Source organism: Neophocaena asiaeorientalis, unplaced genomic scaffold, assembly GCF_003031525.2.
Source record: "Neophocaena asiaeorientalis asiaeorientalis breed wild unplaced genomic scaffold, Neophocaena_asiaeorientalis_V1.1 scaffold1144, whole genome shotgun sequence".
Taxonomy (NCBI): Eukaryota; Metazoa; Chordata; class Mammalia; order Artiodactyla; family Phocoenidae; genus Neophocaena; species Neophocaena asiaeorientalis.
In genome coordinates this window covers 122,745-136,410 of record NW_020172213.1, presented here as the reverse complement: position 1 = coordinate 136,410, position 13,666 = coordinate 122,745, and the positions used below count along the sequence as shown (strand labels likewise).

At 36.7% G+C, this 13,666-nt stretch overlaps 1 pseudogene; it reads left to right on the top strand.

Annotated features, from left to right (window-relative positions):
- Positions 1-939: 939 nt before the first annotated feature.
- LOC112410904 (trafficking protein particle complex subunit 13-like) lies at positions 940-1,627 on the top strand (annotated as a pseudogene).
- The last annotated feature ends 12,039 nt before the right edge of the window (positions 1,628-13,666 follow it).

Genomic DNA, 13,666 nt, shown 5'->3' with positions numbered 1-13,666 from the left:
AACCTCAATTAAAGTTGATAGCCCGGAAAAGGGCGGTATGTCTTGCAATGTTAGGAAAGGCCAATGAAAGGAAGGAAGAGCTCTTCTTTCCTGACAACAATTCAGCCAATGAAAAGCCATGGACTCTGTTTACTGTACCCCTCCAAACTTCCTTTTCCCTTTCTATAAGAGTTCTCCTTCCCTTGCTATATGGGCACTTATACATGGCTCACCATGGTTGCAGATCTCGAACTACAACTCTTTGCTGATCCCAAATAAACACATTTTGCCTGGAGAAATAACTGGCAGTCTGTTTATTTTAGGTCAAGACTAATAAACCTTTCAAAAGCAGTTGTCTCTGTGTCTGTCATCCTGTCATACCTGATTAAACCTCAGTTGCTTTTTAAAACATTGGGGCAAAGTTGTGGTCAAAGTGGAAGGGAATCCATTACAGGAGATCTTTCTGATAGTCAAAATGATTCTGTCTACTAAGCATAATTTATGCACCAACTTTTCAGCCACAGGTGAAGATAATAACATACCTAGTAATTTCTCTAACCAGATCATGACAGGTGACCCTCCACCAGCAATGTCAATAACTGGGGGAAAGTTTGAATTCATCATAAATCCTTAGAACTATGTTGTGAGAGGAAAAATAATTCTATTTATGTGAGAATTCCCAGTGATTGAAATTAAGTTGTAAAAATCATATTGCAAACACTAATTTTCAGACAAGTACTCAGCCTTCACACCTCTCAGTCTCCATGGCTGTGGCAGACTTGCATCCAATTGTTGTACTGATGGTGTCATCTATGACAAAGTAATAGACATTGGAAGAGTTGTCCCTGTGGGTTCAGTATCTATTCAACATAGTGTGGAAGGAAAGATGTTTTTAATGAAACTGTGCTACTTTCATTCCTCTCACCATTTGAAGTTAAAACTAAGTTTTATAATTCAGAGATGAGTGACTTGTTTCTTGAAATCCAGATTCAGAATATTTCATCTTCAACTGTCTTTATACAAAAGGTTTCCTTAAAGCCGTCTGAAATGTACACTGGGGCAGAATTAAATACTGTCTATCAGGCTGGAGAAGATGAGTGTACCTTTGGAACGAGAACTTTTTGTAGTCAATGGAAGGATGCCAGTATTTATACCAGCTTCAGCTCAAGCAGGAATTTTCAGAAAAAGCTGCTACCATTAGAGGACTAGCAAAATGGGAAAATTGGATATAGTGTGGAAAAGAAATCTAGGTGAAATGGCAATGCTACAGACAATTAAAATTGAACGAGAGGCTCCAGGTTATGGAAACATGAGGCTGTCCTTGGAGACAGTCCCAGATACTGTAATTCTAGAAGTGCCTTTTCATATTACCTGTAAGATAACAAACCACAGTGATTGGAAAATGAAATTCGTTTTGAAGATGTGTGATACAGATTCTATTCGCTGGTGTGGTGATTCAGGAAGATATCTTGGAAAGCTACCTCCAAGTTCAATGCTCAATTTTACCCTGACACTACTCTCCTTACAACTGGGCTTACAAAGTGTCTCTGGCATACAAATAACAGACAAATTATTAAAGAAAATATACATCTGTGATGATGTGGCAAAAGTTTTTGTAATACTTTCCATGGTTAAAATGAGAAGCTGAAGAAAATTTCCAGTGCTATGCTCTCCAGGGCATTTCACAGAAAAGCTTTTCATAGTTTTGTTAGCAGCAAAATGATCAACGAATAGCAAACATACAGGCAGATTATTTTCATTTACTTTCTTTGAAACCGTGAATGCATTAAGAATTAAACATATATTGATCTCAAAAAGAACAATCTTGACTTTGATCTTATTTGAAGTACTTCCCAATTCTAAATTTATATGTTTCCTAATATTTGTGACTTGATTAAGGTCATTACAGGTAGCCGTTGAAGTTTTTTTTTTCAGAATGAGGTCACCATTTAAAAATGATTATAACTGCTTTCCAGAAATCCTTAATAACATTCAACACTTCCTTTTTCATTAAAGCTGGTATTGAGAGAAAATAAAATCTTAGAAGTTTACTGATAATTAAATTAAATTAATTATTATGGTTTACTTCATAAAATTTAAGCTTACCCTGTTTTATTATTTTCCTCTTTCATTTTCACTCAACAGAGAACGATCAATGGCAGTGCTTAATATAATTAAGGATGGTCCTCATTATTTAAACTTGTTGACACTTGCTACTTGGAAAATACATAATCTTTTCTAATAGTATTCCAAATTATTGGGGCTATAGGAGTGCATTCATGTGACACACTGAACTGTCTCTTTTCCATTTACTTATCTTGGTAAAATTATGTGAACTGTGGAGCTGGTTCATTTCCATCAGTTATTCCTGCAAGGGCCCTGTGAATACTACTTGGATTACTCACTTTGTTCTTAACCATTAATGTAATACATTCTTTCCCTTTTATCCCAAACCAAAAATCAGCCTTTAAAAAATAAACTTAAAATGGACCACTTACTTTCTTAAGTAGATTTAGTAGGTTCATAAATTTTGGTATGGGGTCTGGAACTCTAAACCAAAATGGACACTTAACCAATGAGTGAAAGCGCAAGGACTTGCTCTTACTTCTGTCTCCCACAAAAACTGATCTCCTAATCATTGTTGAGGCTGGTATGAGGAAGGGATGTGTATTAGAATTTTTTAATGCTATCTTTAAAAAAGTATTCTCCAGTATTTTATTCACATATCAGTTTTTCTTGAGGAAAATAAAACCATCTCAGACATTAGCTGATCATTGACTTTTGAGAATACAAGATCCATGTTTCAATAATGATATTTTCCTTAAGTCTCTACTCCTCCACATTGAGTTTTTTTCATGCTTAAGCACAAATTTCTTACTGTAGAAGCAATTCATGAATGCTTTATCCATAGAAATAACAAATTATAGACTCCCTCCATTTGCTCCTTTAGGCCCAGGAGTGGTAGTGGATTTCCTGCTATTTTTAGCTTTGGGTTACTGTCTTTATCTCCTTTCAGCTTTCCTGACTCTCTGGCCACATCTGTGTAAATAATTCCTTTACTAACTGTGACCTCACTTTCTCTTTTCTGTTGAAGACCTGGCTGATCAACATAAGCAGACATACATAAACATACACATACACACACTACAAACAAGTCCAGAACCCATAAGCCCCTTAGACACATTTTGACATTGAAATTAATGGCAAAAAGTGCTAAAGGAATGTGTTTTACTCATGGAGTACAAACATTTCTGGGATCCTTGAGAGAAAATTGCTAAGAAATCAAAGGCACTTAGATTGCTTCCATGTCCTGGCTATTGTAAATAGAGCTGCAATGAACATTTTGGTGCATGAGTCTTTTTGAATTATGGTTTTCTCAGGGTATATGCCCAGGATAAAGAAGATGTGGCACATATATACAATGGAATATTACTTAGCCATAAAAAGAAATGAAATTGAGTTATTTGTAGTGAGGTGGATGGACCTAGAGTCTGTCATACAGATTGAAGTAAGTCAGAAAGAGAAAAACAAATACTGTATGCTAAAACATATATATGGAATCTAAGAAAAAAAAAAGGTCATGATGTACCTAGGGGTAAGACCGGAATAAAGACACAGACCTACTAGAGCATGGACTTGAGGATATGGGGAGGCGGAAAGGTAAGCTGTGACAAAGTGAGACAGTGGCATGGACATATATACACTACCAAACGTAAAATAGATAGCTAGTGGGAAGCAGCCGCATAGCACAGGGAGATCAGCTCGGTGGTTTGTGACCACCTAGAGGGGTGGGATAGGGAGGGTGGGAGGGAGGGAGACACAAGAGGGAAGAGATATGGGAACATATGTATATGTATAACTGATTCACTTTGTTATAAAGCAGAAACTAGCACACCATTGTAAAGCAATTATACTCCAATAAAGATGTTAAAAAAAAATCAAAGGCAAGTGATGAAGTAAAAGGCAGGGTGAAAAGCAGGGGCTAGGTAACAGATCATGGATTTCATTTTATGCCATGATAGTATGTTAGACTTAACTTTGTGAATGGTCATACTTAGGAGCAATCATCTTGTGCTTAAATATGCATTTCCATTTCTCCTCTCACCTGTGTTTGGATTATAGATATAGGAGAGGAATGGCAATTGAAAGAGTTTTGATAACTTCTGCCTTCATTCAGGCAGTAAACAAAGAGAGGTTTCACTAGGCCAGTGATAGCATGAATGTAGAAGTAGTTACAGAGAGAACAATGTTTGCAGAATTAAATAAAGGCATCCAAGAATACAATTTGGGGAACAGCTGCAGCACCTGGAGCTTGTCACTTATGTGCGTTATCTACTTGATTACAGACTCTATTATTATTGAGAAAAGTTATAGGTAGCATAATTTTTCTTTTGTTACACTGGACAAGCACTGCATTTAAGTATTGGTCACTGGTACCCTTCTGACTGAATTTCCCCTTTGTTTCATTTTCTTGCTATAGTTTCTAGTGTGAGTGACTGAATGGAAAGCAGAGCTCTTGTCTGACCTGAAGAACGTGGGAAGATGAGCACATAGCTGAAGTTGGGGAGTCAGGGAAAACAATATCACATAAGGGTAAGAAAAGATATCACAGAGTGGGGCAGGCACTGAATTCTGAAAGATTTCCATTTGAATCATGTCTCCACTTCATGAATACTGTTTGACCTGGACATGCTTAATTAACTCTTTTGACCTTTATTTCCTTACTGCTAAAATGATAAAAAGAATGAGTTCTTATATTTATTATGCCTTCATTACATATATAGCCCTTTGTGTGGACATTGCACTTTTATTTCCACAACAATCCTATGAGATAGGTAAACTCTACTATAAATGATATACTTTTTGTACTTCTAACATGACAGTTAATTCCAGCTGATTAGAAAGACCTTTGTCTAAATTTTCACATAGAATCTCCTGAGACTTTTCCAATCAATCCCCCAGAATTTGATCATTCTATTCCATCCATTCTATTCCTAGGTGAGGGGATGAGAATATATGGTAGGTGTCATCATCCTATAGGAGGCAGAGTTCATCCAAAAGGTTTGCTGCATTCTTAAGCAGGCAGAGGAGAGGCAGGAAGTGACCTGGTGAGGTGCTTGTCCTACTGACCTAGTGCTTACTTAGCCACAACTCAAAGATAATACATGACTGTGGATCTTAATGTCACCAGTAGATTTCTGTGGTAATTCCAAATGCTGAAGGAGTGGCTCTCACAGTGCTGGTGGCCAAAGGCATTCTTTGCCCTGACTACCGGCTTCACTTGAATCATCTGCCATGAGAGGAAGCCACTGGGTCATGGAAAGTGAGTGTGGGTCAGGATTCTTAGCCCCTGATTACGGGAGACAGTGTTCTCCCAGACCTCAACTCTAGATACTCACTTGGTAAGAGTGCGTGAGTTCAGCATAGTTTAAGGCTGGATCTCTGAACACACCCCAGCTCCCAGCTGTCCTCAAGGTTTTCTCATTTATGCTTGACTCAGTTACAAGTTACTACCTGGGCAAAGGCCCAGAAAAATCATCTTGCATTTGGGCTACCCACTTGGCCAGGGAGTACAGAAAAAAGGGTTTGTTCCAGGAGTCCTTGAAACCAAATCATTAGGGAATATATGGCTGATCTCTCTTCCCACATGAAATAAGGCCTATGAGACTCAAGCCTAGTTTAAGTTCTGAATTCTGTGGCTTTAGCTTGCTTTGGTCATCCTCATAATACCACTTTCTTACTTTCCCCCATTTAACAGTATGCAGAAATATCACAATGATTTCATCGCAATACATACGCTTGGGAAGCCATGTATTGCTCTTGGTCAATTTCCAGAAATGAAAATGCATTATTATTGCTGGGAGGTAAAAAGTGATTTTCAAATATAAACATTGGAGAGAGGAACAAGAGGTTTTGGTGTAAAGGAACCATTGGTTCCCTGAATTTTTTGTTTTCTAATAATTCCAACATTTAAATATGATTGTACCAGCTTTTCAGAAGTCACTAGTAGTGGCTGCCACTTATTGTATGGCTCAAACTGCCATCCATAAGATATGTTGTTTTCTTAGAAGCATTTTGATATTTAATTAAAATAATATAGTAAATCTGGTAATATTTTAGTTCTCCCTACAAAATAGAACTACTCAGAATTCTGTTTAAAATAATTGAGGCTAGTCCTCATTATTTAATCTTTTGACATAAGGTACCAGGACAGGACATTAATTTTTCTAACATTTTCACATTATTGGGTCACATTTATGTGAAACATTATACTGAAATTTTCAACTTTTGATATTTGCAACATTCAATTAGCAAAGGAAATGTTAAAATAGTTGACTTATTTCCATTGGTTATTATATCTATAGGGGGAGGGGTAAAATTACTTATCTTTTAACCAAACATAGTTAAAAATGGTTAAAGACTAATGTAATTTTTTTGCCTCTTATTCAAATCCAAAAATTGAACTTTTACCACTGAAAGTATTTAGAAGTGGGCTCATAAGTCCAGAAAGAAGAACCAGTATTTGCGCTCATCTCTGTATCCCACAAAAATTTGAGCTCCTTTCCACTGTTGAGGCTTGCATGACAAAGAATTTGCTAGAGTGCTTATATTTTGGTTTGCTCATTTATTTTCATTCTTCCTATATTTTATTTTCATAGCGGTTTTTCTTTTGGAAAACAAAACCATTTTGCATATTAACTAATTACTGACTTGAGACTGTAAACACTTTACCTTTATTCTTTTTCTCTTTTTTATAAAAAGGAAATATAGTTCATTTACAGTATTATATTAGTTTTAGGTGCCCAACATAGGAATTCAATATTTTTGTAGATTATATATAATAGATATCAATATTTTATAGATTATACTACATTTGAAGTTATTACAAAATAATGGCTATACTCCCCTGTGCTGTACAATATATACTTGCTGCTTATTTATTTTATACATAGTAGTTTGTATCTCTTAATCCGCTACTGCTATCTTGCAGCTCCCTCCTTCCTTCTCTCCACTGATCTTTTTCTATGTCTTGGCTATTGTAAATAATGCTGCTATGAACATTGGGGTGTATGTATATTTTTCAATTAGTATTTTTGTTTTCTTAAGATATATACACAGCAGTGGTAATGCTAAATCATATGAGAGTTCTATTTTTAGTTTTTTGAGGAACCCAATACTGTTTTCAAAAGGGGCTGCACCAATTTACATTCCCACCAACAATATATGAGGGTTCCCTTTTCCCCACACCCTCTCCAACATTTGTTATTTGTCGACTTTTTGATGATAGCCATTCTGACAGGTAGGAAGTGATACCTCATAGGGATTTGTATTTCCCTGATGATTAGCAATGTTGAGCAACTTTTCATGTGCTTTTTGGCCATCTATATGTCTTCCTTGGAAAAATGTCTATTCAGGTCATTTGCCCATTTTAAAATCAGGTTCTTTTTAAAATATTAAATTATATGAGCTGTTTATATATTTTGGATATCAGCTCCTAATCAGTCATATCATTTGCAAATATTTTTTCCCATTCAGTAGGCTGCCTTTTTGTTTTGTCAATGGTTTCCTATGTTGTGCAAAAGCATTTAAGTTTAATTAGGTCCCATTTGTTTATTTTTGCCTTTGTTTCTTTTGCTTTAGGAGACCGATCCCAAAAATATTACCATGATTTGTGTCAGTGTTCTTCCTATGTTTTCTTCTAGGTGTTTTATGGTTTCTGGCCTTACATACAGATCTTTAATCCATTTTTATATTATTTTTGTATATGGTGTTAGAAAATGTTCTAATTTCATTCTTTTACATGAAGCTGTTCAGGTTTTCCAGCACCACTTGTGAAGAGACTGTCTTTTCTCCATTATTTATTCTCATCCCCTTTGTCATAGATTAATTGACCATAGGTGCGTGGGTTTATTTCTGAGCTCTCTATTCTGTTCCATTGATCTGTGTCTGTTTTGTGCCAGTACTATACTACTTCGATCACTGTAGATTTGTAGTATGGTCTGAAATCAGGGAGCGTGATACCTCTAGCTCTGTTCTCTGTTCTTTCTCAAGATTGTTTTGGCTATTTGGGGTCATTTATGTTTCCACACAATTTTTAAAATTAATTGTTCCAATTCTGTGAAATATGCCTTTGGTATTTTGATAGGAATTACATTGAATCTGTAGAGTGCCTGGGTCATTTTAACAATATTAATTTTTCCAATTCATTAACACTGTATTTCTTTCCATCTGTTTGTGTCATCTTCAATTTCTTTCATCTTTGTCATATAGTTTTCCAGTTACAGATCTTTAACCTCCTTAGGTCAGTTTATTCATATGCATTTTATTCTTTTTTGATGTTATGGTAAATAGGATTGTTTCCTTAATTTCTCTTTCTGGTAGTTCACTGTTAGTGTATAGAAAGGCAGCAGATTTCTGCATATTACTTTTGTATCCTGCAACTTTATTGAATTCACTGGTGAGCTCTAGTGGTTTTTTTGGTGCCTTCTTTAGGGTTTTCTATGTATTGTATCATGTCATCTGTGAACAGTGAACAGTTTTACTTCTTCCTTTCCAGTTTGGATTCCTTTTATTTCTTTTACTTGTCTGATTGCCGTGACTAGGACTTCCACTGCCATATTGAATAAAAGTGGCAAGTGTGGGCATCCTTATCTTGTTCTTGATCGTAGAGGAATTGCTTTCAGCTTTTCAACATTGAGTATGATGTTAGCTGTGGGCTTATCATATATGGCCTTTATTATATTGGGCTATGTTCCCTCTATACTCATTTTCTGGAGAGTTTTTATCATAAACGGATGTTGAATTTTCTCAAAAGTTTTTCTATATGTATTGAGATGAAAATACTGTGTTTACTCTTCAATTAGTTAATGTGGTGTATGCATCACATCGATTGAATTTCTGATACTGAACCATCCTTGCATTCCTGGGATAAGTCTCACTTGATCACAATGTATGATCCTTTTAATGTATTGGTGGATTCAGCTTGTTGAGGATTTTTGCTTCTATGTTCATCAGTGATATTGGTTTGTAATTTCCATTTTTGGTCATATTTTTGTCTGGTTTTGGTATCAGGGTGATTCTGGCTTCATAAAATGAGTTTGGAAGTATTCCTTCCTCTACAATTTATTGGAATATTTATAGAAGGATAGCTTCCCTGCTCTGGTGGGACAGCAGGACATGCCCCAGGGCTTGTATAGCATGTTGTTTGGGGAACCAGATCAAGCAAGAGTGTGCACTGGATTCCCTTGTTAAGTGAGGTCACTGATTTTATTCTGCAGATTGTGAAAGCCATGAGCTGTGATTTCTGTTCGTGTGCCACTGTAAGCGGATCTGTTGGATGGACTACACAGTTTCCTGTGTGTTCTTGTTATGTTCACTGTTTGAGTGGGCTGAAGGCTGTATTAAATAGTGAACAGGGCTATAAATTATTTTTCCTGCCTGGGTGCAGTGAGAAAAGCAGCTGCAAGGCTAGCAATGCTTTTTTTTGTGGTCTTGACTCAAGACTGTCTGCTTCATGGTCAAATAGGGCCATTGGCTTTGCTCTGAAGACTATTGTGTCTACTCACCCACCTCTTGGCTTGAGCATTGGTGGGTTATGCAGCTTCCAAGAATTCTCACCACCCCTTCTGGTTACATGGGGCCAGGAACCATGTTCTACTGCAGGGAAGGTTATGACTCAGCTCTCCAGCTTGGGCGGGACAAGGAGGGCCCACTTCAGACAACTCCCCCAAATTTTCTTGAACAGGCTTTCTGGTTGGGTGAGGCTGGGAGCTACACTTGGCAACAGGTGTGGCTATGAATTAATTCCCTTGCCTGGGGATAGCAGGAGAACTTTCCATGCCCAGTACTTGTTTTGCTCTGAGGGCTATCAGTTCTGTCCACCTGATTCTCAGCTCTACCTTGCTGGGTTACACAGCAAAGTGTATTGCAGATGTTCTTGCCAGCCCTTCTGTTAAGATAGGGCTTGTAGATATACTTTGTATTGTGTGGGGCTATGACTCAGCTCCTTTGCCTTATTGTGGACAAAGCAGAATCCAGGACTGGCAAAATCTTCATTTGAGGATCCTAATCAGGCAGACCTGCACCCCACCAAGTTCTCTGGTCAGAGCATGCCACTGACTTGGTTCTGTGGATGAACAAAACTGATGACTGGGACTGCTACTTGGTCTCTGTGGGTAGGAACTCAGTTTGCCAAGATCCAAGTGCTGGTTGTTGCAAGCCCCTTCCTCCTTCTCTGTCACAGACTACCAGTGGTTGAACCCCACAGATTCTCCTGAAATCCCTAGGAGGAAAGACTAGGGAGGGGGCTCCCACAAAGTGACCCACAATGCTTGGGGCCATTGTATGTTCCCCCAGGCTCTCTTTTCCCACTGAAAGAAGCATAGGCTCAGGGGAGACCTCTCTACTTGGTGCTGTGCTTGGAAGGGGCAATGCAGTTAGCATGTAGCCATTTCTCTTACCCTTCTAATGCAGTCTGTCTTTGTCTCTGTGGTGTAAGGTTGTGCTTCAGCTTCACCTCAGTGTTCTGGGATTCTCTCAGTGGTGTCTTGTCCTTGAGCAGTTGTTAATTTTTTCCTTTTGTGAGGGGGAGTAAAGTCAGAAACTATCTATATCACCATCTTGGTGAGATCACCCTAGATTTTTTGTTGGTGCTCACTAAACACATTTTATTGTTAATATGAGCTTATGCTATTTTTCCAGTTTTATTGAGATATAATTGACATACTTCACTGTGTGAGTTTCAGGTATACAGCATAGAAGTTTGACTTATATATATTGCAAATGATTACTACATAAGTTTAGTTAAGATTCATCATCTCATATGGATACAAAAAAGAAATGGAAAAAATATCTTTGTAATGAGAAATCTTAGTATTTACTCTCTAACAACTTTCATAAATATACAAGTGGTAACTATAGTCATCATGTTGTACATTACAGCCCTTGTACTTATTTATCTTATAACTGATAGTGTGTGCCTTTTAATCATATTCCTCTAATTTCCCCTCCTCCACTCTCTGCCACCAGTAACCACAAATCTTGTCTCTTTTTCTATGGTTTTTTTTATATTTCACATATTAATGAAATCATTTCTTTGTCTGACATTTTGCTTAGCATAGTGCCCTCAAGGTCTATCCATGTTGTCACAAATGCAGGATTTCCTCGTTTTTTACGGCTGAATAATGTTCCTTTGTTATTTATACCACAACTTCTTTACCCATTCAGTCATCGATGGACACTTAGGTTGTTTCCATGTCTTGGCTATTGTAAATAATGCTGCTATTAACATGGGGGTGCATGTATCTTTTTGAGTTAGTGCTTACATTTCCTTTGGATATATTAGCAGAAGTGGAACTGCTAGATCATGTGGTAGTTCTTTTTAATTTTGAGGATCCTCCATACTATTTTCCTTACTGGTTTCATCAATTTATAATCTCACAAATAGTGCACAAGTGTGCTCTTTTCTCCACATCCACACCACCAGTTATTTTTTTGTCTTTTTGAGAAGAAACACTCTAACAGGTGTGAGGTGATATCTCATGCTTTTGATTTGCATTTCTTTGAAGATTAGTGATGTTGAGCATCTTTTCATGTATATTTTGGCCATATGCATGTCTTCTTTAGAAAATTGTTTATTCAGATCCTCTGCCTATTTTTTTAAATTGAAGATAAATTTATTGAGAAATACCTTCATTGTGAAGACAACAAAAGATTATATGAATTTGAACAGAATATGGTGAAGTAACTCATCTCTTATTTGGTCCAATTTGAGAGAGGTCATGATATGCCCTTCTGCCAAGGGAACTGCTGAGGGGCGAGAATTCTGACATTAACGCTCCTTTGAGCGCATGCAGTTGTTACAATAAGAGTATTACCTGTTATATCATTAACCCAGTAGTTCAAATTTCTTGAAAACTTTAATTATCCAGTCACCCAGAAGTATGCTGAGGTAAAGAAACTCAAGATGGGTTGATTTTACATCACTAGGGGACTGGAAAGACTGTGGAGGAACATGTATTGACCTGAAGGATTAGGCACATGAGAGGCAATGTGGCCATTTGCCTGAGGTGAAAAGGCAGGGATTTCCAGTGACCTGGAGACTACACCAGGGTGGAGTTGCTTGAAACTCTCCTCTTTGGGTTTCCTGGGCTTTTCAGTTTCTTACACCTCTCCCCATAAACACAGTCATTCAATGACATTGCTCTCTAGGATTCCACCCACAACCTTCTCCTATTCTCCTTCTTAAGTAATCTCTTTGAGTAATGTCTATAGTGTTTTTTTTCTCTCTGCCTATTTTTTAATCATATTGGTTTTGGGTTTTGTTGTTGTTGTTGTTTTCCTGTGGGATTTTTTTTTTTTTTTTGCTACTTAGTTGTATGAGTTCTTTATATATTTTGGTTATTAGCCCTTTATCAGATATATGGTTTGCAAATAGTTTTTCTATTTCATAAGTTGTCTCTTCACTTTGTTGATTGTTTCTTTTGCTGTGCAGAAGCTTTTTAGTGTTATATAGTCTTACTTGTTTATTTTTTTGCTTGTGCTTTACATGTCAGATCCAAAAAATCATTGTCAAGACCCTTGTCAAGTTGCCTTTTCCCTATATTTTCTTCTAGAAGTTTCATAGTTTCAGGTCTTATAAGTCTTTAATCCATTTTGATTTAGTTTTTGTGAATCGTGTAATGTAGGGTCTAGTTTCATTCTTTTCCATGTGAATATCAAATTTCCCAGACCATTTATTGAAGATATTGTCTATTTTCCATTGAGCAATCTTGGCTCCATTGTCAAATATTAGTTGAACATATGTACTTGTGTTTACTTCTGGGCTCTCAATTCTGTTCCATTGGTCTATTTGTCTGTTTTTATGTCAGTACTATACAGCTTTGATTACTATCGCTTTATAGTATAGCTTGAAATCATGAAGTGTTATGCCTCCTACTTTGTTCTTCTTTCTCAGTGTTGCTTTGGTTATTTGAGGTCTTTTGCAGTTTCCTATAAATTTTAGGTCTAGAATTTTTAATTTCATCTTTGATTCATTGACTGTTCAGGAGAGTGTTTTTTCATTTCCACATATATGTGAATTTTCTAGCTTTTTTCCTGTTGTTGATTTTTACTTTCATACCATTCTGGTCAGAAAAGATACTTGACATAATTTCAATCTTTTATATATGCTGAGACCATGTTACTACAGTACATGAGTATTCTGAATCTGACCATATACTTGCCTTTACCAGTATGTTGTTTATTTTCATATGTTTTCATGTACTATTTAGCATCCTTGTATTTCAGCTTGAATAAATCCTTTCAGCATTTCTTGTGTGGAATGTCTAGTGGTGATGAACTCCCTCAGCTTTTTATTTGTTTGGGAAATTCTTCACATTGTTTTCATTTCTGATGGACAACTTTACTGGGTGAAGTATTCTTGGTTTTCAGTTTCCTTCTTTCAGCACTTTACATATATCATTCCATTCTCCCTTGGCCTTTAAGGTCTCTGCTGATAAATCTACTGATAGCCCTATGGGTGTTACTTTGTATGAGAAAAACATTTTTTTTAATCTTGCTCCTTTACAATTCTTTCTTTGTCTTTGATTTTAGACAGTCATATAATTTGTCTTGAAGAAGACGATTTTGGATTAAATTTGGGGGGTGACCTATTAGTTTTATGAACTTTGGTGTCCTAATCTCTGCA